We start from the raw sequence: 22,046 nt of genomic DNA on the forward strand, positions 1-22,046 counted from the left end.
GCTTTGTCCTCTCCTGCTTGTTATGGAAAATGTTGCCACTTTTCTCAGCACTAATTATTTTTCACAGAATCACAGAATGTTTGAGGCTGGAAGGGACCTCTGGAGATCCTCTAGTCCAACCTCCTTGCTAAAGCAGGTTCCCCTTGAGCAGGTTGCACAGGATCACATCTAGACAGACTGTGAATATCCCCAGAGAGGCAAGACTCCACAGCCTCTCTGAATCAAATTAAGGTGTCCATGATGGCAGACACACAGTATGTGCTTTCTGGCAGTGTGAACTTAAAATGAACCCAACATAGCTTGTTTCTTTAGACAACAGTCCATATATTTGAAGCAAAAGTGCACAAAACCACAAAAGGATAATGATTATGTGGCTAAACCCACCACAGTTGACTGGGGGATATGTCGGGAACTTCTTAGTGAGAGGGGAAGAGCTGAAGCTGAAAACTTCAGAAGCTGATTTTCTCAGATTTTCTATAAATACAACTGCTCTGTGCTGTGTTTAAACACTTTGGATTAGTAGCTACAGTTCTCTGAATTCTGCATTTATTTGTCTGAAGAAGGTAGGTCCTGGGAAAGCAGGGAGGTTCAATATAACTGTTTCTGCTGGGTTTTGTACTCTGTACTGAGGTCCTGCCATGAACAGATTCCAGCAGGGAACTAACATTTCAGTATCAAGACTTAGGACCTGATTCAAGTTGCAGTCCAGTCTACTACAGAATGAAATCAGCTGCACTTCACACTTCTGCAATCTCCTCTCATCTGTAGAGATCACAACCTTATCCTCTTTCATTTCTTTTTTGGGGGTTGAGAGGAGGAATAACAGAGCTTTTCCAGGTCCTCTATCTTTATGTAGCTCGAGCATATATCTCTTGCTTTCCTTGTTTTCCTCCAAACCAGGAGGAAAAGTCTTTCCATTGAAATGTTAATAGAGGAACAAACTGTATAATAAGACTGCATCCCCTTTGGGCCTACATGTAATTTACACATAAAATGAAATTGCACATGGCCTTGTTTCATAGCATATTTGTTTAATTATCTTTGTTAAAAGCCTTTTTCAATTAATTTTCAATATTTAAAAAAGGAAGAAAAATGCCAATTTATCTGTGTACCTGATAATTAAGTACAGTTTGGGGAATAATTACATTATCTAATAGCAGAAATTTGTCCAGCTCTAATAACTGGCATTTTTCAACAGTTTTGCTTGTCTCTTTCTTACTCAACAACTGCTCTAATTCAAAAGAAGTTTACATTCTGCATGTGTCAGTCAGTCCTCACGCACCACATCAGACACTGAGCAGTTCACCAAAACAGCTCTGCCTTTGCTGACAATGACACAGGAAAAAAGGCAGATGCAGTCTAGAATCTCTCCAAGAGAGTCATTTGTACAGTTCTATTACATACTAGTAAAAGTATAACCAAAAGAACCAAGACAGTATGAAGTTTTTCATCACCTCTCAGTGACTTGAGAAACCCCAGTCTGACATACTGAGTTGAATTCTGGTATTCTTTTTCCAAGAACACCAGAACATCCTTCTTCGATTATCAGTGGGAGAAGATGTGGAAGAGAGATGTTCAATAGATAATCACATGGCAATGTACTGAGAAAAAAAAAAAAAAAAAGGGTTGTTTAGCATAGTCAAGAAAGTACCAAAAAAGATAGAAAATACGTGTTGCTGGGATTAGCATCAAAGATGAAAATCTCTAAAGGTTCAAATAGCAACTTTTGTGCCAAAACCAGCCTGCTGATTTTTCTGTTGATGAGGTAAGGAACAGCTCTGTGTGGAAAATGTCCTGCCTGATCATCCAGTTCCCTCCTTCTCCATATGAATAGCCTAAAATTGGCCTTTACAGCCTGGTACAGTGCTGTGAAAGGGCTGAGGAGGCGTGGAGGTGTTCTCCTGCAGGTAAAGCACTTGAATCTGCATGGTCCCAACTGCTGCTGTTGCACCAGGTCACTACAATGGGGAAACCCCAGTTTTGAATTCAGCTTGCTTATCCATGAGAGCTGGAACAATCCAGTTTGAACTAAAGAGATATATAAAATAGAATGAACAAAAGCAACAGTTTGGGGTTTCACAATAAGTAAATGAAATTACCTCCTGGAAGTAGCTGGACATAGCTGACATTGGCTACTATTGTATACTGAGCAGAGCAAGATTTGTTGGTTCATCAAGAACCCAGAGTGTACATTTAAGTCACTAAGGAGCAGTCTAGATGTAAAACAAGCTCTATACAGCTGTGGGCTCCTCTGCCACAGAAGGAGCTGAAACTTTCTCATATGGGCCAGATACATAATATCAAGGATCTATTCTATCCCCATAAATGGAACTGCTTCTGTACTTCTTACCCACAGAGCAATTATAGTAGCATGTGGGAACCACTTTGTCATTTAAAAGATTTACTAAACAGCAGACAGAGAGTTCCACCTTACTTCATTTAAAGAGAAGATTTTCTACCTCTAGGAGCTGTAAGGTTCTGTTTCTACAGCTGAGCTAGAAGCAGTAACATGGAAAACCATCATGCCATGCATTTCACTAATCCCAGGGCTGAGTGAGGGTCGATTTCTGCAACCAGAATGGTAGGGGAAAAAAGAAGAAGAAAGTATTAACAAAAATTCTTCTTCGTCAGTTTTTCTAATGTCATTATTACTAGCTGCCAAATTTAGTTTCTGTTGCTGAATCACGTTAGGAATGCAAGGGGAACAATAGGGTTTCAGGTCAAGTACTTGCCAACTGCCTGACAAGGTAAAGATCAGGTTTTGTTCAAACAGCAGACATCTTAAGGCAAAGCTTGGTTTTTCAGCTAGTGTTCTCCACTCCCTAACGATATAATGCTCCTCTCAGCTTGCAGCGGTGGTAGAAAAAATAGTAGCAAAAAAAAAAAAAAAAAAAAAAAAAAAAAACCAACCCCCCCCCAAAAAAAACCCAAAAAACCCCAACAACAACAACAACAACAACAACAACAACAACAAAAAACCAAACAAAAAACTCCCCAAAAACCCAAAACTTGAGAAACAAGCTTACCAGCCTCATTTAAACATTTCTTTGCACTTTCTCCTGGTTCTGTCTCTGCTTCTGGTTTATATCATTGCACCTTGAAGTTAATCAGGCTGGTGCTGACAATTAGGCTTGTTCACACTTTCCTTTCAGAAGCCTTGTTCTCCAATTAGGCAGCCTGGCCCATTCCAGGAAGCCAGAAGATAATGTGACTGTTCCCTGTATTTAGTCCCAACAGCATCTGCAAGGACACCTGGCAGCTTAAGGGTAGAGCTTTTAATCCCTGAACTGTCAAAGCAAACTGGACAATAAACCAGCTCACTCTATAGTTAAAAATAGTAATATTTTTTAAGTATCCACATTTGTGCAAGTGTGGTTTGGGGTGTTTCTACTGTTGGGGTTTTTTTGTTTGTTTGTTTATTTGTTTTAGAGGGAATTGAAGTTCCAGTTAAGTACCTCATAAAAGTGACAAAAGTGCCTGTTCAAAGTCTGTTACAGAAAGTGCTTGGTATTATTCAGTGGATGTTAAATACCTAAGAAGCTTAGGCATCTAATTACAAATTTACCTACTTATTTTTGTGGAAAATTTAGCTTGGAATGCTTTCTGTGCAACTAACACTCATATTCTATGCTCAGCTTCTGTACCTGCAACATCAGTTATATTTTTTTTTCTTAAAAGCAGATACATTCTTTATTACATATAAGGTAGTTCAGTCATGAATCAAAAGTTTCTATTGCACCCAGAAAACTACACAAATCTGGGAAAAATTCTTTTTCTTTCCCAAGAACCATCCCTTGTTTTTTAAGGAATGGCATTATAACTGACAGAAGCAGTAATGACAAAAGGGTGAAATAGATGATTAGCTGTGCATTATGCTGCTTCCTCTTCTGATCCTGGAATGGAAGGTCTGCATGATTACAGCTGCAGTACAACTGAACCATAATACTATCTTGGATATGTCATACATGCAATTCCATCACAAATCATTTCCTTCTTTTGCCTTGCATAAGGTCTCACGGACTAAGGTCTTAATTCTGATTATAGCTGTTCTCCATGCAGTCAGCATTTTATTTATCCTCTCAAGCTTGCACACACTTTTGTCTCTGTGCTGATTGCTCTCTGTTAACTTGATATATGAATTCTGGCTTGCTTCAGTAAAGGACTATGAAGTATTTGGTGATGATGGTGCAGACCTGAGAAGTGCTTCATAGCCAGTGGGCAGTGAATTTTATTTGGATCAAAGAATATACAGAGGCTGAGGCCATGGCACCAAAACTACTCTAAGGGGAATACTGTACATCACACGGCTTGATTTTCAAGTCATAACCTGTGTGTTTCTGTTTGGACATATTAACAATAATAGTCAACAGAATCCACGATTGCTGATGACATAAGAGTGTATCTGTAGACTGAGTGGTCATGAGGAGTGACTGTAGTTTTTATTATAGCACTACAGCCTAGAGTTTGTCAGTGAAATGGCTAGATGTCAAATGATACCTGTCAAACACAGAAACATTTAACGATATTCTTCTGTTAGTATCTGTACTTTCAAGTCAACAAGATTACTCCTTCTTCTTCTGGTGAAGCTCTTGACTAAGTATTTATAGCCTTATTAAAAATAAAAGGATACCTGAAGAATGCTATAAAAATAAGTCTTTGTCAATCAGTAAAACTTTAGCAATGTTTATTTTATTCCCTATTATATTTCTCTCATGCTCTGCACGTAGGGGCCATTTATTATGGAAGTAATTACAGAAGCTATTGATAATGCTAACATACAAACATCAGCTGCTTTCCACGCTGCTGGAGACTTTGTGGTTCACTCTCATAAAGACTTAATTGAAGAGCACTGCTAAGGAAGGCAAAATAGATGCTCCTTAGCTTGGTTTGATGAGTTGAAGCTTCAGTGATTCTTTTGTGGAATACTAACAATAACAAGAATACAATTTTCAAAAAATTAAAATTTAAGAAGAGATATTCTACAGTTTCCCAGTGGGTTAGCTCCTACTTAAGTTTGGTTGAAAACGATGTGATAATCTTGACTTTAGTTAAAAGTAAAATATTAATGAGTATTTCATCTCTTATAATTATGCAATGTCAAATGTCCACCTAAAAGAAGCTGGTTTCATTATCTCCAAAAAAGTTTAAATTTCCTCCAAAGCTGCCTCTATCTTAACACCTCTGTAATTCAACTTTTTTTCTTTAGGAATTAAAACACTGCTGGCAGGTTTCAGTGGGCATTGTATACAACTTTTATTTTGATAACACACAGTTAATAGAGTATAGAGAAAAACAGGAATATACTCCCTGGTCTCAAAAAAACTACATGATCCTTCTTCTTTTCTGATAGCCATCCCTATCCAACTCCACTGCAGAGAGGACAGCACAGAAAAGTAGTGGATATAGAAATGATGGAATTGTGGAAGAATATAGCATAATGCAGAGAATATCAAGGGTGTTGTAGAAGTTGAAAGGAAGCGAAAGAACCCTTAGGTATGGATATGTGGAAACAGTGTTCTGTAAAGCTGGTCAAAGATGTCATGGTCAAATGTTTTTTTCCTGAGACAATGGTGTTTTTGACAGAACAACAATTTTTGTGAGAAGGTTTGTCACTGGGGGAACATTTTACATTGATGATATATTTCAACAGAACAAAATGCAAAAATTTTGATAGATGAAAATTTGAGCATTTTTTTTTTCCTGGCTGGAAGTTTTAAGGAGTTTTGCATAGTTCTTGGGTCCTTTTTAAGGGAATAAACAACTACTCACTTCAAAGCAATTTTTACAGTATTAGAACAAAAACAGGAAGAGGAAGGGTGCTAAAAAGACCAGAGTTGGAAAGGAAAATATATATTAAAAAAAAAAAAAAAAAAAAAAAAAAAAAGTGGCATGGAATATGTCTGGGAGAATTTTAATGGCCAGGGAAATGATCAGTGTCAACAAATAACAGTAAGTCAAGAAAAGCAAATAAATAGAAATAAATGGTGCAAAAACATATGGGCAAACCCACATCTTTCTTATGACTCCTGGTAAAGACAGTAGAAGACTTGGTTTTGACATTTTAGGTCTGCCAGGAAATTCATAGCGTTTCAGCTAATCTGTTCATTGGTTTGCATCAATTTGTATCTTAATGGAGCCATCTTTGAAACCAATAGGAAGAGTTAATGCCTGCATATCAAACGGCAAGAAGAACGCAGGTGCCATCCTATCTGTGGAGCTTAATCACACCTGGGGTGCAGTGTATGTCCACCCCAGCTGAGTCTCATGTGGTTTTATCATGCCCTTCAAAACTGAGGACTGCATTGCAAGACAAGGTACAGGAAAAGAATTGCACAACCACTGCAATCCTAGGGGAAATCCTAGGGCTGATGACTGGATTTTTTTTGTTTTACTCACAAGTTGTTACTGTATGCCCCAACTTCTCCAAATTCACCATGCTTTACCCCATTGTCTTTATGGTGCTTTATGGACACACTTCTCTCCCTTTTCTTTTCGTTTTGCTTTAGAACCCCGCTGCTGTAACTCATGCACCTTTCAGCTCTCCCTTCTCTGTGGCAGCTCTCCTTTACTACCCCAGTTCTGATCCCACTTTTGTGCTTTTCAGTAACACTCAGAAGCTTCTCAAAGCCAGAGTTCAAAGGAAATCCCAGAGAAGAAAGGCTACCCAGGGCTATGCATTTGCCAGCTTAAGCCCACTTTTTAGCTCCTATCAGGATTTATTTTATAATGTCAACGTGTCACAGCAACACAATCCTTTCCGTGGTCTCCTGAATACACCATCTCAGAGGAGTTTAAAGGTAAAAGCCTATACCTAATGTTTACAGAGAGTCCTGTCAGAGACATTTTTGTCCTCTAAAAAACGGGCAAAAATGTTGTTAACTGCCATAACTAAATGTCTAAAGTGAAAGAGGAGACTAAGCATTTCACCTAGGTGGAAACTTTTGTTGTACACAGTAGCAAAACACAGACTACAACACAAGGGAGGAGCCACTGTAATTGCCTTTTGCTGTGATCTCTAGATTTTTGATTGAAAGGATCATGTCTGGGGTTCTATGCTCGTTCTTTTCTCATAAGCTCTCAGTACTTAGAAGTCTTTTCTTCCACTCTTAATTTGCCTGGAGCAAGGCTTTTATCTAGACTTTTAGCCAAGAGGCACCTGCTGAAATATTCATTGGTAGAAATTGTGCCATGGGTGTTTTTCCCCATTTGTCCAGTTCTATGTCATTAAAATAAGGTTGAATGCAATGAAAATAGGATTTGACACAGAAGAATGGCATTCTCTCAAAAACTTTATATAATAGGCAATTAACCCTTTTCAGTGCAAGAATTGAAATACTCAAGACTGCTGAATAGTATCCTCTCTCAATGGCCCTTTAGCACCACATCGAAATGGAATTGAATATTATAACTTCACTTGGCGAAAGAATCAAATTTTAATCTGCAATCTCTAAGAAGGATGATTTAAAGATTTTTATATTTTATTTCTATACTGATCTTTACCTAAAAATGGTGGTCACTTGAGGAAATGCAAAATCTATGTGTCTTGAAAATCTTATAATGTGTACCTAAAATCCATTCTTCTTTCCTTCCTGCCTTCTCATAATACTCATGTGGTCATATGAAATGATTCAAAAGACATTTTTTGTTTGGACTTTTGTCTGGGAATGAAAATAGAAGTATTCAAAAATTTCAAAGGTTAAAAATTAAATTGAATCAAAGAGTTATATACAGTTATGCCTGGAATAGTTTTGACCTTATACAAAACTGGCCTCAAAGCTCATCTATTAGCCTTGCTTTGAGCGTGGGTCAGGTGAACTCTGTATGAACTCTGTAGGTCCCTTCTGATCAAAATCGTTCTGTGATTCTATTTTATTATTGTAATGGAAGCAGATACTCAATGTGCAGAGTGGAGTAATTTTTTTAAAAAACAGAGTTTAAATTTAATCAGTTAGCAACAGCAGGTGGTAAAACAAAAGTCTCCAGTATGATATTATTTCACCCTGCGTTTGAGGGGCTAATCCTAGGCCTGATCTGAGAGTCTTCCCAAGAATGTAAATCCAATTACATATAAGACATTTCCTTGTAGACATATTGGAAATTTCTTTGCATTTACTTGCATGGTTCCTGTCAGATTTTGTTATCTGATAACAGAGACACATAATACTTTAACAATCTTTCTCTTCTCTAAAGATCTTAAGAACATGATGAGCAGTCAGAAATTAAAACATGTATAACTTTTAAAATGGGAAAATATTTTGGTTTTGCATGTGTATCAGTTTAAAAACAGACAAAAAGAAATCAAGCCATTTTCTCAAGACTTTGTAATGAAAACAAAGGGCAATTATGCTTGTGCTTCTAAATGCTATAACATAGGACTTTCATCCTGTGGGCAGCAAAGGCTAGAACAGTTTCATATGACATCTCTCTGCCGCCTTGGTTTCACAATTCTGGACTGTTTAGAAAACTAGGTAAGTTATAGAAAATCCACAATTTAATGAAAATGTATTTTTTTCTGTCTTAAGTGGTCATTTGTGTAGGTTAGAGTTTGTGAAAATTTAAAATGTATATTCTTATTCAGCGAGAATTCTAAAATATGCATTACAAAATGTCTCAGTCCAAGATTTAAACAGTTTAAAGTTAAACAAGAGAGTTTAATTTTAAAGTTAGACAATTAAATACTTGTTGGCATTTGACTGATGGAAGGAGGTGAGACACATAAGAGATAGTCTCTTAGTATCTGCAATCATCTCTAGATATATCTGGAGGGATATATAAATATATAAATAGATATATACATGGAAGATGCTGCTGAATTCCTCAAGGTCTCTAAAATGAGGCACATCTGTGCTAGCCCAGTGAGAAATTTCTGGAGCACAAGCCCAGTCATTCCATTCTGTCTGAGTCCTTTGTCAGTCCTTGATGCTCCTTTTTTGAACTTGACCACAAGATTTCTCAGAATAGAGGAAGTGCCCTGAATCAGGAGCTCCAAGGTCCACAATGCAAACCGCATGGGAGCTCTGCAATGTGTGCTCTGCCCTGGCCGTGCTCTGTCCTGCTGTATTCCAAAAGGAAGGAGTAAAGGGGAAGATCCAAAAGCCACGATCCGAAAGCTTTGATTCTTTTTCAACCATTACCAAGGTAGGAATGATAAATCTGGCATGAAGCCTCTAACCTTTTGGCCTGCCAATTACAGAGAAATTGGAAAACGTTTTCCAGCCACTTTGGTTGCTTCAGATTTTTTTCCTAATATGCATGAGAAGAGAACTTAGCACTCTAGAGCTAATGTGCTGCGTTTGCCCTTTTTGGCAAAGTGAGTCTGTATTCCCATCCTTTTGCAGTAAAAATGCTGAGAAAAGGCCTTGTCTGCAGGACCTCGCATCCTATCATGATGTTGTCCATGTATCACCATATTCTGCTCTCAGGTATCTTAATGTATTTCTGGAAATGCGTTACTGAAGTGAATGGCTGTGATTCCAGCTTTACAGCAACATCATTGGCAGTAGATTGTGGCCTTTGGCTGCTTTTTTTCAGACTTTTCTCAGTGCATAGTAGCATATGTGCTATTTCGAAAGAAAAAAACCCGTAATGTTGCCATGATAGAAGTACAAGTGCAGCCAAGGGTGTTAGAGCACAGTTCTTGATTAGATCAAAATTGCTTAAGACAAGACTGACTGCTTCATTGACTTAACACAGCTGTAGGATCTGAAAGATTCTGATGGAAACAGCACGACTGGTTGCCACAACCTCCTTAAAAACCAGCCTCTTACACTTAAAAAAAAAAAAAAAGAGAGAGAGAGAGAGAGAAGCAAGGAATGAACTACAAGAAACTGCAGTAAATGAGAAGCAGAGTTTTAATGGATAAATGTAAAAATATTTTTCTAAAGCAAAGCAAATGCCCTGATAACTACTTAACACCACTGAACAGCAGTCAGAAAATTACAATCTAATAAAAAGGCAGTTGGCATAATTGGTAAATGAACTTTCTCTGCTACTTCACTGTACTTTGTCCAACCTGATATGTTCGCAACAGAATAAGCTTCACTTAACCCTTGGACTGGATGGATTAGGAGTTAAATACAGCAATTCTGATTATGATAAATAAAAAGAGATGGAGAATAGCAATAAAGTACTTTGCATCCCAAGAGTATGAAAACATTTAAAGTTTATGGATCTGGCACAGGAAAGAATGATCATGATTACAGCTGGATTGCATTTCAGTATTTAAATTGTGATCTTTGATTCAACACAGTCATTTTTTCTAACTGAAAATGCAAATGCATTCCAATTTTTTTTTTGTTTTAAATCACTTATTAACCAATTCAGCAGTGACTTTTCTAAATATGTTCCAAATATTCAGCATGAATTTGCTGGTTTTGGTCAATTCTCCTGCCAGTGGATGTGCAGACCTTTGGAATGAATTACATTAAAACTCCAAGTGAATATTTGAGGAGCTGTTCTGTAATACCTTCTACCATACTAGAGATGCAGATCCCTTTTGGGCAGTTGCAGGAATCGCATGTGTTGTATAGGTATGTTTGGGAGAAAAAAAGAAATCTTTTCCTGCCCCTATACCTCAGTTTCTAAAATGGCCTCTTGGGAACACATAGTGCTCATACAGTATGTAGGTACATATCACACAAGCTTTCTGACATTTTTACCCCTTTTTTTCCATCCTGTGCTGAGAAATTCACCTGGAAAAAAGCTACTTGTTAATGGTTTCTACTGTTCTTTACTTTTTTGTCCAAACTATGGCAAATAATGAATGGCAGCAAGGAGAAAAGATGTTTCCATACTGGTTTTTTACTATCCCTGTTAAAATAGACTCTAAAGAGCAGTTAGGTAAAACACACACATTACTGCTAATGAATCTTTGGACAAAATATTCACTATTACACCCCAAATATGAGCACATATCACAGTGACTCAAAACACACCAAATAGTTTTGGTCTTGAAACTGAAGACCAGAAATGACCTTTGGCAACTATTTCCAGTACTTTCATTTAGGTTGAAGAAGTTTACACTAAATTGTTAGCCCACCTCTTTGCAGACACATCTTAAATATTACAAAAACAATGATTGTTATTAAAAAAAATACATTAAATTGAATTTAATTGCTCAATGGCATTCTATGAGTTCTTTTTCTGATATGGATTAAATCTTGCATTCGTAGTTCTCTCAGGTTTGTTATTTCCAAGAACTAGTGATTCCATGTGACGGATACAGTTTTTCCTTTCTGCTCACCGATGTCTTTAAGGAAGACATCCTAGAATGTAGGATCAATACAATGTTTACATTTACCTCTGAAATTAGAAATAACTTACTATAGACATGGGAATTTCACTTGAGCGGACAGAAGTACAACAAAAACATTACATACCATTTCTTTTACAGAAAGACATTGGGACAAAAGAAAAAACAAACAAACAAACAAACAAATCCCAACAAATAAACAGACAAAACCAAGAAAATCCTCCGGGGGGGGGGGGGGGGGGGGAAGGATAGAAGGGTAGTGTTAGTTAGTGTTTGGCTTTGAGGTTCCATCAAAATCTGAATATAAAAGCAGAACAACAGCACACTTGAAAACTCTCTGAGATCAGAGAGTCTTTAGGTGATTACCTTGCATACTTGGGTTCTTTTGAATCCTACATCATAGAGAGTGAGGACAGTTCTAGTTTTTACTGACAGTTATTTGTGGAAAACCTAGGCACAATTCTGTCTTGCCAAACAGGTACAGACAGTGTAAGGTCTTCCCTTTCATTAAACTAAACAGGACTAAAAACCTCTGCAACATTAAGACCGGGTTCATGGAGAAAAATATATCTCATGGAGTTATTCTGCAGTCACCATTCTCTTTTCCAGGGATGCAAAAACCTTTGAAAATATTTTGTTACACAGAAGTGGCCACAGAAAATTGCGAATATTTCCCTATATTACAGATATTAGAATATTACAAATGTTTCTCTAATTCCTTTTCCTAAAAGTCTTTGTGGAATTTGTTTTACTCATTTCAATTCATAGATAGTACTTCTCTAAAGTAGCAAAGATATATCCAACTTTTTTTTTTTTTTTTTTTTTTTTTTTTTTTTTGTGTGTGTGTGTGTGTGTGTGTTTAAATATGTAGCTGAAAACCCTAATCGCAATTTAATTTGACTAAATACTTACATACTTTATGGTCAATCATCCAGATCTTTTACAAGGTTCCTTGGCTTTGGAATTAGCAATCTCAAATGATATTATATATGAGCCTTGTCTAACATGACATATATTGAAACAGACTGTGGAACGATCACTTAGAGATGAGATCCTTGCTACAGTTTTAGTGAACCAAAGCTAAGAGGAAAATTATTCAATTATAGTAAATTTACAGTAGCTTCATATTTGATAAGAGTGGTTCTTCTATCATCAGAGCATCATATTGAAAACCCTTGAGCAGCAAAATAGCTCTGTAAATGCTGAGGATGCTTTAGCCACTTATTAAGAAAATTCATCTGTCCTGATTTTTTTATGAACACTTGGCTTTTTGTACAATAATGGCTATGAAGATATTTTTGGTTAGTGTATTGATGGTCCAATTTACCTTGGATAGCAGTGCACCAGAGAGAGAGGTGTTAGTGGAAATAGTTGTGGTAGAATTTGCAGCCCCGTAAATAACCCAGGAGCTGTCAGTGCTTTGGGTGGCACCTGTAGAAGCATCTGATGCAAAGAATTCAGCTCTCTTCTTTCAGTATAATATTAAGAAGTCTGTGGGGGAGGTGGGGAGGGTGTCAGTCTGGATTTCTTCCACAGCATAATCTCAGATCACTGTAATTTGTCCCAGTCTGTTTTATGTCTCCCCCATAAATCTGATCAAGTGAGATAAGATGCTGATAGCGAAGTCAACCAAAAGAAATAGTTTTGTGGGACAGGCAAGACAGGCTCTTGAATTTGAGAAAACTCAAGCTAACAGGAAGACACCAAAAGTCCCTTTTTAAAAAATCAATGATTTATCACTTTCCTTCTGAAGCCATTATTAAGCTCAAATTCAGCAGTTGATTTAATGCCTGTATAAATACAAGAGTAATGGATTGCAGTGTCTTTCAGCTTACCAATTTGTTCTGTAATCAGCAATCCAGATGCTCACTTTCCAAAATGGAGGATGTCATCATATACAGTCTCAGTGGTGATGCAGTTATAACACATATACCCCAGAAAACCTTGTAAGGAGTAACTACAGCTGCTGGTGACAAAGTTGTGAACATAAATTCCTTCTAAGGATCATCTCCCAAGTCACTTGCAGTTTTCACTCCAGAAATTAAATAAATTCTATGAATGGCCAGGAAAATATAACATCTTGGGCTCAGATGAAAATTTTTATTTACCAGTACAATTTGCTGCTCACTCTCAGACCATGTAGAATTGGGCTGTGGGGAGATAGATAGAGACCGTGCTGAAGGCAAATCTTGTCCCCAAATATATTGCAGCTATGTTAATCATCCAAGAGTGGGAACAGCCTTGCCCTTCTCCACATGAGGAGAAAGGGACAGGAGGCCGTGTGAGGGAGAGAAAAGGGTCAGACATCATATGAGGGACAGACAGGGTTAGGTGGCCGTGCTAGGAACAGGAAGGAGTGAGCCAGAACTGGAGAATGAAAGAAAGGAAGGAGAGAAAGAGCCAGAGCTTTGTGGAGCTGCCCGTTGAAGACTACAGAGAAAAAGTTATGAAAGACTTCTAGATAACAAGGTGATGATATTTGAAGCCCTCTGAAATTTTATTGAAGCACTCTGAGTGTCATGGCCATCTCTACAATGGCATTGGGCAAATGGTCAGGCCTTTTTTTCCCCCTCCCTTTGAATGAGTGTTGTAAGCAATAAAAGTTAAGCAAAAGTTCATGAAAACCAGAGTGCTCTATGAAGTACTTTAAGTGAAAGGATAATGCATCAGCAAATATAATAAAGATTGCTTCTTTTCATAATTTGTGCACCAAGCTGCTCCTTGGGAAGTCATTTGTAGTTGGGATGTACAGAGAGCGCTAAATAGTAACTAGAAAAATCTTAATTTTCATTGGTTTTTGTTCTCTTTGGATTCCTGAGCTACTCTTGATTCATATCAGCAACCAATCAGTACCAGAAAATGATGCTATGCCTAGAGTGCCCAGTCATTTATCATGGAATTAAGTCTGTGTTGTATTTATTTCTGTGGCATTTATAGTAACTTGCATTGCAGTTCTGTTTGATTTAGTTATTTATTTTTAAGTCTGAATATAGCAGACTATACTTTTGTTATAGAGCAAAAGGTATGTATGATGATATTGTTACTACTACTGTCACTTATTAAGATAAGCCTTTACCTTTCTATTTATCTCATTGTAATGGACAAATTAAGCCTGACTAAGCAAAAAGATGCTATCTGTAAAGTGGAGAAGATAGTGTGTTTTTCTTGCCTTTTAACCCAAGAATTGTCGATTTCTTTGTCATAGCAGGGCTTGACACTCACGGTAGCTCAAACCTGCTTTGCATACTGTGAGTTCTTTCAACAGCAGCATGAATTCTGACAGGGACTAATTAGAATTTCCACCTCCTCTATTCAACTCTTATTTTTGATGAGTGCCAGAACCAGTAGAGGAATTTTAACTAAAACCAGATAAAGAAATTAGTCTCCAATTTCAGAAGTTAAGGAAAGAGAAGATGTTTATTGCAGTTGGTACTTCGGAGGATGCGTGTTTGTGAGTGTGATACATGTATCTATGTATACTTTTGTGTGTGTGTGTTTGATACAACAACTCTGTGACTTTGTAACATTCGAGAGCAATACATGCTGATGACTTCTAGCTGCTCCTTCAAGGTATCCATTCATACCCCGATGAAGCCAGAGACAGTCCTCCTGGTTGCTTTATTTGACCCTAAAGTCTAGTTTTGTGTACATAGGTGACATGAAGAGAGTGACCAGAGAACCCCCAGCTAGCCCCTCGCTCTGGCCCATGCCAAGAGTGGCCGCCCCCAAACCACAAGTGGTCTGAATGGCAGAACAGAGTAGGGCTGCTTCTGCTCTCTACAGCCTTTGAAAGTGTACCATGGAGGTTTGGGACAAAGAAGAGGGAGGGATCCTTTGTGTGATTCTCAAGGTAGCTTATTCCTCACAGAGTGGCAGGGATGAAGAACCAAGAACAGCACTGTGTATCAGCTTTTAAACGGGAGGAACAAGGGGACGGTACAATTCTTCAACCAATAGGGATTGGATGAGGGAGGAGCCAGAGGAGGGACTTACAGAACTACAACCAATGGGGCAAAGCAAGGGGAGGACACGATCTGAGAGAACCAATAGGACATGGAGGAACATGGGAATTTCTAAGCTTGAAGGCAGGGTCGGCTGAGGATTGACAACATTAAGTGGCAGGGGAGAGGGTTGGGACAACAAGGATTGACAGGGAGCTTTCTAGAACAAGGGATTAGGGAGGATTGACATTCAGGTAGGTGGGGAAAAAGGCAGTTTGGGGAGTGATAGGCAATTTGAAGAGGGAGGAGAAACTTGGAATAAACTAACAGGCTGGGGCAAACCATCTAAAAGGTTACAGTAAAGAGAGCCACACCACCACACATAGGTGTAAGCTAGTATATTTTTTTGGTGTGGAAGTAGGGTATGGCAATTAACCTCCACCTAGAGTAGCCAGCCCCTTTCTCACATAATGTGTAAGCCTTTCTGAAGTCAGGTGAAATCCCATGGGTTGGGATGCATATGTCTACTGTGGTAGACTGCAATTAAACAGACTCCAGTGAGGACACATGAACATACAATCTACATTTGTTATTTTTATCCTCACTAAATATTTGTATTGCTGTAGCCTGTAAGAGCCTCACTCAAAAAACATTTCCTGTTATGTGCCACTCAACTTCCAAATAAGTCAAAACTGTTCCAGTTTTTGGCATCACACTAAGGTGCGGTGGCATTTATCAGCTCTATGGCTGAACTAAGAATTGAAGAGGTCTGTTAAGTACCACCCTTGTATCCTTATCACTGGAAATGATGCCTGAGATATTTATAAATTATGCTGCTCAACACAGCAACCCAGGTGCCAGTTAAGAAAAAAATAACTTTGCAGTCTCATGTAGCAAACCAGCCTGTCATGTACCATTGGCTCTGCTGACTGAGAGTTGATATTGTTCTTAATACAGCTATTCTGCATTTTCTCATACTTGCGTTGTGCTCACAATCTGGCCATATCCATGTGTAGCCTTTAGATTAAAACTCTCTGTAACTGAGTTCTGTTTGTACGCCTAGCATGGAAAGAGACCCTGATTCCCGATTAGGAGTCCTAGCACTAGTGCACTATGAATGAAGGGCTGAAAATAGAAGAGCAAGGACACTAAGTATAGTGTACCTAAAAAAAAAAAAAAAAAAAAAAAAAAAAAAAAAAAGTAACTTAAAGTCTGCAAATAAATATTAAGTAATTTTTATTGAATATTAAGTAATGATGATAAATAGTTTAAAAACCCTACTATAAAAGAGCCATTTCATCTATTACATCTCCTATGCATGTGTTTGAAATTATGTATACAAAGAGCCCCAAGATTTCAGGGATACTAGTCATATACTTAAGAAATTAAGCTTCAAGTTAGTAAAATACAGCCTTAATGAGGACAGCTTGTTAGTCTAATATGCACAATGAATTATTCACCTGACAGGCTAACTATACTGTATTGAAGTGTTGATCCCAAGTATATTCATACCAAACTTGTCAAGCTGTTCAGAACTGAAGCAACTTGTAAGATGTCGGTGCAGTATATGTGCAGATATTCAGCAGACATCAGCCTGCCTCAGAATTGGCTAACTTCCATGAATACTTTGTGTCCACTGACTTGAAGGGGAAATTTTTCATGTAGCAGATTCAAAAGATTAAGTGTTCTTTCTTAGGAGCAAGGAGAGAACTCCTGAGCATGAAGTCCAAGGGAATCAAGTCAACTTGAGAGTGGAGAAAACTGCTGAAAGCAGTAGACTGTGAAGAATTCCATCACTGGCCAAAATTGCGAGGGACCCATCAGAAGAGGCAGTTTCTTCAATATTGGTGTTATATCAATGTATCAGGACAATGGACACCCTCTATGGTATGCTTATCAGAGCAGCGTGCTTATTTTAAGAGAGATGTTGGGAAGATGGCTTGATGGTAAGATCTCCAAAGCTTGTAAGTGTTGAAGGACTTAGAAGTCCTTCCCAGTAGTCTTTAGGACTTCCAAAGCTATTCCTTTTACATTCCACTTTTGCATGTCTAATTTACTGCTGTGCTGGGATCAGTGCATTATAACTGTGAATGAGGGAATGATTTCATTCAGGTCATTCTGTGAAAAATCCAAGCATTCACTGCAAACCTGAAAAGCTAAACTTGTAACTTGAAGTTCCATAAATAACTGCACTTAGAAAGAATGTGAGGTATCTTTTACTGTCTCGATCTAGATTGTATCCTTCATGGGGAATAGCACTGGGGATTTTTTAATATTTTTTTCTCTTTCCTTGATGCTTTTTGATGCTTTTGGTTTCTACACAATGCAAGGATTGTGGAAGGCAGACCTTCTGCTTTTAGCAAGCAATCTCACAAATACAACTTTGTTTTCTACCTGACTTGTTCTTTAATTACAGAAAATTAAATAAAAGTACTTCTCCCACTCTAAGTGTATTTGGGAAATGTTCAGACACTCTCTTAAAAGTGCAGAACTTCAGTGCCTTTAGGATATAACAATGCTTTATTTGGATTCAAGTGATTAAAGAGCTAATTTTCTTAGTGGGAGGTTAGTACATTTATACAGAGAAACTGCATTACAGGAATATGGATACATTTGAGTTCCACGGGGGCCCAGGGAATTTCAAATTCCCATCTCTCTGCTTGTAGCAGCAAAGACCATAAAAAAGAAGAAGAAAAAACCTTCACTGTTTTGTATCTTCCGAGTCTGGTGTCTTCTATATAGCTGGAGACAGTTACATTCATTTTTCCCCAGGGGACTAACTTTTTCTGAAGTAGTCTGTTTGGTCTTTTTAATTGTGAAGTCATAGAGTTAATTTCCTCTGCATTGATTTTCAAATGGTGCTGTAAATGTGAGGTTCTGTTTCTGTCTAACTAATTTGGTTGCTTGGTACTTTCAAAGAAGTTTGATTTCATCCAAGTTAAAATTTTGAATACAGGAAAGCAAAGATCAGAACATAAAATTTGGGCAATACTGCATTTTTTTTTTGTAGTGTCATAGAATTGTTTCAAATAAAAGAAAGGCCTCTGTAACTGTAATATTTTCCATTCTATATACAGAGCAGAACTGCAGCGTGTATTTGGAAGAATTTTTTCTTATTTTTTTATGCTGTACCAATTTGCTGTATTAAGTTTGATGATGCTGTTCATTGTCCTGGAAAAAAAGCTGTCCAAAGGCTTTTCCGCAGATTTTCTGGAATGAGAGTGAGGAGTTCTAGATGATGAAGATTATGGTCTACAGTTGAAAGCCAGGTAGGCATTTCACCCAAGAGGAGTGGAAATAATCAACAGTGAATTTGGCCTCAATCCAGGAATTAGCACATTAGGCTTGCAGTGATGTCATCTTCAGTGATTATGAGTCACTGACTTGGATTCACCCAAATGAAGACATCTCCAGCAGAGCTGCTGATTCACCTTGTATTGCCCCTATAGTGAGTTCAAATGAAATGAGTTGTTTGCTGAGTGAAAGGTGTGAAAGCCTTTAAGCACATGTGGTTTATACATTTTGTCTAACCAAAACCAGTTCTGCTTTTAGTGTGTAGGTGGACACAATCACCATCCATGCTGAAGTGAATCATATCTTGTAGAGTAGGAGACCTGTAAGACTCTGGAAAGTCTCATGCTGCTTTGACAGTGGAGCCACAGTTGTACACTCTGTGCACTTCTTCAGCTCATTGGCTGGTGATTTCTGCAGGTTATCCATTGCAGTGGAACTGCATTTTGGAGAGGAATTTATTCCACCGCGATGTAGATGGATGACTGCACAAGACACCAAAAAAATGAACTGGAAGGAGATTTCCTCAACAATGGCTTTTTTTAACTTATTCACCTGCCACTGAAAACCAGCTATTTTCCTGATAATATTTCCATTAATTCATGTTTAGGTCTTCTTGCTTTTATCAAAACACTGGCACTGAAAGTGACTTAAGACAAGTAGGTATTACAATGCATTTCTCAAGTAATAAAAACCTGGTCTTTAATTTTCCATCTAACTGAATGCTGGGAAAGTAAACCTTGGATAATTACTAACTAGAGTTTAAAGAGCTAACCAATTGTGGGTACAATATCCAGGAAAATCAATTGTTTCAAGCCCAGTCTGAGATCTACTCTGGTTTATAAAGATCATTGTATGACATAAATTCCATTACCTGGGGAATAGGAAATACTGTAAATGTTTTATATTGTTGTTTGAAAACTGAGGAGATTAATGCTAGATCCTTTATTTTAGTGACACAGCACAGTAATCTGGGTTCAGACAGTTGGTTTATTGAAAGAAAACCTTTTTTTGTCTGCATTCCAGGATTTAAAAGAAAAAATAGAAGCTGGGATTAGAGCCAGACTGAAGAGAAACGATGCAGTCTGTCAGCAAGCCCTCAGGTAACAATATCATAATTTATAAATTCTACCAACAATAGGATAGTAATTAAAGATGTAAGTTTCCCTTTTCCTGTCTCTATTTTCAGCAAAAAAAAATTATTTCAGACTGCTAAACTGTTTTTGTGTGTCCCAAAGCAAGGATTTAAACCAAAACCAAAAAATCTCAAAGAATCAAAACATACACAAAGGCTCCATTTTTGCTTCGGTTATGACTTGCTCTTACTACTTATGCTGTAGTAGGCTAGTGGTAGTCTGGACTTTCTGACTTGCATCAATCACTGTATGACCCAGAATTACTTTCTCATGAAGGCAAGTCGGAGCATTTTGTGGTTTGTTTCGATTTAAAATGAGGAGCACACTGGCCTGGATCTTGTTGCGTTCCTTGGAACTTGTGAATTTGCCCTAATGAATTCCATTCCTGCTGTATCTAGTGTTTGGCCCATTAATTCATATCTCTTGGGATAAATGAGTGAAGAATGGGGTACACATGGGGAACAGAACAGAATTAGTGGGCTGGTATAACAGGACCTGCTTCCTCCAATTACAGCAACCCTAATAATATCATATGCTTAACTCATCATGTTGATCAATGCTGTAAGTTTATTCATATTGGCAAATGCTGGTGTTTCAGTGACAAACAAGTACTACATCACTTTTTTGGGGACTAATTAGAATATTTTCAATGCCTATCTAATTTCTGATTATTTCATTTGTAATGGCCTGGAGTTGTGGATGTTATTTTATGTAATGTTTCTACAGTACACAGCACAATGGGGCTCTATTTATGATTGGGAATGGAGGGTGGTAGAGTAATAGTAAAGCAAATAATATTAATAATATTAATTAATTATATCAGTTGATACTGTCAGCACTCATGAGTTAAGCATTATTGGACTAGTCTGATACTTAAATGGCAGGCTGTCAGGGAGCATTTCTGTTTAACAGATGGTACTATGCAAGTGCCCAAGCATAGTGTTAGGACATTGTGTTGTACCAGGTTTCACCAGACATAAAATTAAGGTGACCACTTACAGCCATAAACAATAAATGCCATATAAAACAAATATACTAAACACAAGGCTTGACTGCCGTGTCATCTAGAATCTAAAAAAAAAGTCTTCTGACTGTTGGATATTTAATCTGATCAATACTGGCCAAATCAATCTTTGAGACTCTTTCTGCTAGGTCTCCTTCTGCAGTGTCCCTGAATAAGGTTCCTTTCACCTTGCACATTACATCATTTCACAGTTTCCCTGTAGTGCCCTTACCAGATCCTGTATGTCACTGTTTTATTAAAAAATAATAATAAAAAAAAGGTGTCATCTCTTACCTACAGATCTGACAATTAAGCTAAATAGTACAGTGTTCTTGTGGCCTCCATACCAAGGAATTGGCCTTCTAGCTTTCCTTGGGGAAATACTGAATTGTAACTATCAAGAACTATTTGAAATGGGTTTTTGACTCAAAAATGTGTATTATGACAGGAGGGGAATGATGCATTTGATTTTTACTTTCCCATTTTCAACTATCAGCTATAACTGTTAATAACAATTTCAATTACTTAATTTGCTTTATTCCTCTTGTTTTTTTACTGAATGTCTCATGAAGAAAGAATAAGTGAGAGTAGAAAGCTGGACAGTCTTTTCAAACATATTCCCTTTCAGAAAATTCTTCTTTTCTTTATCTTTCACAACAAAAGCAGAAAATCAGATTTTAAGGTCAGTCTGCTTTTCTTCTTTAGGCCTTGAAAAGCAAGGGAAAGAATTGTGATCTACCCAAATTTATATCCTGGTCAAATAGACTGAACTGAACCTAAGCAGATGAGTAAGGGCTGTTTGGATTTACTGTGCCATTCCTTTGGTGGATCTCTTTGCTTGGTGACCTGAGGTGGGACTGGTTAGTCCCCAACTTAGGAACAATTGGGAGTACCCATTGGTGCACACAACCACTAGCATTGCTTCTGCCCTGCACATCCTGCAAAAGTTTCATGCAGTGCAAATCACTCACATAAAAACCGGGTGAGTATCAAAATACTACTCATATTTCCTTATGCAGGTGATTGTCTTTTCTTTTTTCATAACCTCGAGGCAATACCCTTCAGGACGCATGTATATGTCTTTTCCTGAGTTAAAGAAGAAAATGCTAATGATTTTACTGGACAATTCTTGCAGTCATTACTGCATTGATGGTAAAAACTGATATTCTCCTGGAACCACTTGTTTTGCTAATCTCACTTAGCCCAGCAGCTTAACCTGAATATAATTCAAAATATTTGAATTTAAGAAAAAAGAAGGAATGAGTAGGAATGCATGTTGGTTAATGAAACAAAATCCTAAACAAATAGTGTCACAGGTTGTAATTATTTAAAGCTTAGGAAGATTTCTGGGAAGACAATGAAATAAAAAATAATAGCTGAATTCATGAGGGCTGCCATCACCATGAATACCGCCATGACCTCAT

The 22,046-nt window shown here is 37.6% G+C and overlaps 1 long non-coding RNA gene across 2 annotated transcripts in view; it reads right to left on the minus strand.

The window, feature by feature from the left end:
• The window catches only part of LOC136291813 (uncharacterized), a 34,686-nt gene extending 31,540 nt beyond the window's left edge, over positions 1-3,146 (minus strand). For both annotated transcript variants that reach the window (XR_010721745.1, XR_010721746.1), the window contains exons 1-2: positions 3,027-3,146; positions 1,455-1,601 (exon numbers count right to left, since the gene is read on the minus strand). This is a non-coding gene — a long non-coding RNA (uncharacterized lncRNA). The remainder of the gene's footprint in view (positions 1-1,454; positions 1,602-3,026) is intronic.
• Between the last annotated feature and the right edge of the window lie 18,900 nt (positions 3,147-22,046).

Source organism: Chamaea fasciata, unplaced genomic scaffold (genome assembly GCF_029207755.1).
Source record: "Chamaea fasciata isolate MVZ Bird 193981 ecotype frontalis unplaced genomic scaffold, bChaFas1.0.hap1 SCAF_7, whole genome shotgun sequence".
Taxonomy (NCBI): Eukaryota; Metazoa; Chordata; class Aves; order Passeriformes; family Sylviidae; genus Chamaea; species Chamaea fasciata.